This window comes from Otolemur garnettii, unplaced genomic scaffold (genome assembly GCF_000181295.1).
Source record: "Otolemur garnettii isolate 467f Iridium unplaced genomic scaffold, OtoGar3 scaffold00259, whole genome shotgun sequence".
NCBI classification, from domain to species: domain Eukaryota; kingdom Metazoa; phylum Chordata; class Mammalia; order Primates; family Galagidae; genus Otolemur; species Otolemur garnettii.
This window is the reverse complement of record NW_003852654.1, coordinates 1-4,513: the sequence shown is the minus strand read 5'-3', so window position 1 is coordinate 4,513 and position 4,513 is coordinate 1. Positions and strand designations below refer to the sequence as shown.

General features: G+C 43.2%; 1 pseudogene; it reads right to left on the bottom strand.

Moving 5' to 3' along the window:
* Positions 1 to 2,805: 2,805 nt before the first annotated feature.
* On the bottom strand, positions 2,806 to 3,936 carry LOC100957917 (annotated as a pseudogene).
* Between the last annotated feature and the right edge of the window lie 577 nt (positions 3,937 to 4,513).

Here is a 4,513-nt window from a genome sequence, read left to right as displayed (position 1 = left end):
TGCCATGGCACTCCACCCAGGGAGGATAGCTTGAGGCTCTGTCTCAAAAAAAAAAAAAGACAGGACCACTAGTGATTAACTCGCTCTGCTTTTGTTTATTGGGGGGAACGTGTTCATTTATATTTTTGAGTTTGCTGATTATTTCTTGTGCTTGCTCAGATCTGCTTTTGAAATTGCTAATAAATTTTTCATTCTCAGTATTGTACTTTGTTAGTTCCAGAATGTCTATTTGGCTCCTTTTTTTTTTTTTTATAATTTCCACCTCTTTACTAGTAGTCTTTGTCAAGATTTTGTTCTTGTGGTTTCCTTTATTTGTTTATTCATGATTTCCTTTAGCACTTTGACCAAATTTAGGGCAGTTGATTTAGTTTTTTGTCTGGTAAGCCTAATGTCTGTACTTCCTTAGGTACAGTTTTTGTTTATTTTTTTTCCTGTGAATGGGCCATACTTCCTTGTTTCTTTGCATGCTTCATTGTTTTTTGCTTGTAATTGGACATTATGAATAATGTGGCATTTTAAAATTAGGGTCTTCCTTCTTTCAGAGTTTGTTGTTGTGCTTGCTGTGGACTTTAGTTGCTTCTCTGGTGACTTTTTTTTTTAAATAACAAAATGTTTATGATTCATTTATGTATTAGGCAAGGGAAGCTGCTTCACAACAGAATCACAAACTGGCCAATTTAGGGGTAGACCAGAGGCTGTAGGAGATGCCCTGAAGTGACATAGTTTAGTAGGAGGAATACAAGTAGACAAAATTTCATCTTAATAACTATATAATTAAATACTGTAAAAGATACAAAATAAAACATCAAATGTGGAGGAGGACTGGAAAAGTTTTCATGAGGAAAGATGATCTTTTTTCAAAGGTCATTTAGCAGCAGATGTGATGTCTGCTGTGAAAAGACACTGTCCAAAGCATCATTCATCAATGTAGAAGATTCATAAGACAGTGGGCTCTAGAGCCAGACATGTGTCCAAATCTGCCACCTTAGAGCTGTGTGATCTTGAGAAATTATATAACCTTTGAGTCTTGGTTTCCCATTTCAACAATGTCATTCTCTTTTTGCAGGAAATCTAATAATACAATCAACCAAACAACTTTTCATGTGCTGATTCAGATGGCTTGTCACAGGAACTCAGATATTTTAACCAAGAAGGTACAAAATTGGTTGAAGACTCTGTGAAACAATATGATAAACTTAGTAGCAACCTGGAAAAAATATCTCAAGAGACTGATTAGATATGTGAGTTTCTGAATACAAGCACAATTAGTTTTTCTGAACATTGGGCATCTTGCTTAAATAAAAGGGAGCAAGAACTTCAGAACATATTGGAGGTAATAACTTTATAACTGAAAAACCTATTTTGGGTATAATAGTAATAAGAAAATTAAATATTCCTAGCTAAGAACTGGCTTCAAAACAACTGATATCTGAAGATACAGTGATTTAGGCTCAGCGCCTGTAGCTCAGCGGCTAGGGTACCAGCCACACACACTGAAGCTGGTGGGTTTGAATCCAACCTGGGCCTGCCAGACAACAATGACAACTACAATCAAAAAATAGCCAGGCATTGTGGTGGGCACCCCCAGTCCCAGCTACCCGGGAGGCTGAGGCAGAAGAACTGCTCAAGCCCAAGAGTCCGAGGCTGCCATGAGCCGTGATGCCATGGCACTCCACCCGGGGCAACAGCTTTTGACTATGTCCCCCCAAAATTATGTTCTTTGCCATGTATGATCTCTTAAGTGTCTGTTAATTTAGCTAATGATTTGACAGACATTTTCTTAAATGCCTGGATCCAAATTAAAAAAAACAATTACTCTCAGTTTTTGCAGAATGGCTCTGTGTTGGGGCACTCCTTCAATATTTAGTCTGTTTACAACTTACTACATATTTTTTTCTTCCCTACTTGCACAGAATCTAAAGATAGGCTGGACAGAAACATTTATCTTCCTTTTTGGTCCAATCCTGGGCATGTGTGTGGAATTTTGGATTCCCTGTTATACATGAAAACAATTTTTTTAACATGGAAGCTTTTCAAAGCCCTTATCACAGAAATTCTCTCCTTAGTTCGTCCTCCAAAACTTTCAGTGTGTCTATTGTTTGCCCCAGCAGTAATTTTCAGTTGAGGAAGAATCAGTTTATTCAATTATATTTCAGTGTATTCCAGAATGGCCTTTACATAGGTCCTTTTCCACCCTGAACGAGTGCTGAGTTAATTGAAACAAACAAAATAAACTTGTGTCAGTCCTTCAAGAAATCTCTAGACATATTCCAATGAATACAATACCTTGAGGACAAAGTCCACTCTACTCCTTCTAGAACCGAGTGCCCAACCAGGAGTATAGGTTGCCATTTTCTTTTTTTTTTTTTTTTTTTGAGACGGAGCCTCAAGCTATCCCCTTGGGTAGAGTGCCATGGCCATCACGCTCACAGCAACCTCCAACTCCTGGGCTCAAGCGAGTCTCCTGCCTCCGCCTCCCAAGTAGCTGGGACTACAGGCGCCCGCCACAGTGCCTGGCCATTTTTTGGTTGCAGCCATCATTGTTGTTTGGCGGGCCCGGGCTGGGGATTCGAACCCGCCACCTTAGGTGTATGTGGCTGGCGCCTTAGCCGCTTAAGCCACAGGCGCCGAGCCAGGTTGCCATTTTCAAAACCACCACTATCCCATATAGAGCAAGGTGAAGTTAAAGTACTACAAAGCTCCCTGCCAATGCCAAGTCACCTTGTTCTTGATTCAGCATTTGCTTGCTTGCTGTAAACCTTTTTTAAGGGACTTAATTCCCTTTATTATTCTTGTATAAAAATGCTATGTTGTAGCCACAGCTGGAACCTGGGCCCTCTGCATAGAGACTCTGGTGTGAGTCTTGACAAGATGGTCAATGAATTCCTAGTAAGAAGATTTGGTGAACACTGCCTCTTTCCAGAGTTCAGGAGTGAGATAGCTATAGGTCTTAGAAATGGCATCAAAAGTGGGGTTGGTGAAGGTGTCCAGGGTAACAGTGTAGCCCCTGGGTGAGGTGTAGAAGTCATTGATGTCAGCCATCATTAGCAGCTTCTTAGGCATGGGTGCTATTTCCTCTAGGAGCAGGGATGAGGTGTACCAGCACAGAGCCACAGTGCCCTGTTACCGTGCAAGGAACAGTGTGGGGCTTGCCCATCTTGCTCCCCCAGAAGGCTGTCTGTACTGGGACAATAGAGAGCTTGGCTAGGATGATGGCCCCTTGGATGGCACTGGCTATTTCCTTTTTTTTTTTTTGAGACAGAGTCTCACTTTGTTGCCCTCGGTAGAGGGCCATTATGTCACAGCTTACAGCAAACTCTTGGGCTTAAGCAATTCTCTTGCCTCAGCCTCCGAAGTAGCTGGAATTACACGCACCCACCACAATACCTGGCTATTTTTAAAGATGAGGTCTTGTTCTGGCTCAGGGTGGTCTTGACCTTGTGAGCTCAAGCAATCCACTCACCTTGGCCTCCCAGAGCGCTAGGATTACAGGCATGAACCACTGTGCCTAGCCATGGCTACTTCCTCAGAGCACTTAACACCCAGACTGACATGGCCACTGTAGTCTCCAATGGCAACAAAGGCCTTGAACCTGGTCCGCTGGCCAGTTTGGGTGTGCTTTTGCACTGGCATAATCTTCAAAACCTCATCCTTGAACAATGCCCCCAGGAAAGAGTCAATGAGCTCAGATTCCTTGATGCACAGGGAGAAGAGATAGATTTCCTCCAGCGATTTTCTCTTCAAGTCCTTGACCAGGTGGCCCAACTTGGTGACAGGCATCCACTCTTTGTCCTCCATGAGCTCCATGACCTCGGTACCAACTCTGACCATGGCTGCAACCCCGGCCAGAATGCTGCAGCTGAAACCTCCACAGAAACTGCCATAGCCTCTCATTCCAGGGCCCCTAGGGCCTCCAGACCCTCCTGCTACACTGGCATCATCACAGGAGAAGAAGCACCCTTGCTGTAAGCTTTGATTATTTTTCAAAATTCTGACGAAATTGATTCTGATAACTTTTGCTCATTTTTCTAGTGTTTCTGTAGAGGAATGGGCCTTTGGATCACTGTATACTGACATTTTAATACATGTCCCTGTTTGGGCTTTGTTTTTGAAAGAAGAGAGAAAATATTGGGCTGCAATACTACACTGTGCCCTCCCCCACACACACACTCCCGAGGTGCATGGGGTGTGAGAAGAAAGGAATATCTATTCTGGAGATGGCTAGGAGAAGCCAGTGTCCTCTGGGACAGACCCAACCTTCCATTAAGGTGGAGGACAGAGAGATGCTTTGAGAAGACATTGACTACACATTATGAGTTCCAGAGGGCAAGGGTTAACATGTGAGGGGGAGGTTTCGGTGAGGCAGCTGAGCCAGGGGAAAAACATTCAGACCCCTCTACTTTGAGATGAGGCTTTAATTTGAGTCTCACTAAGGAGTGGCTTTTGTTTGTTTGTTTTTAAGACAGAGTCTCGGCTCGGCGCCTGTGGCTCAAGTGGCTAAGGCACCAGCCAC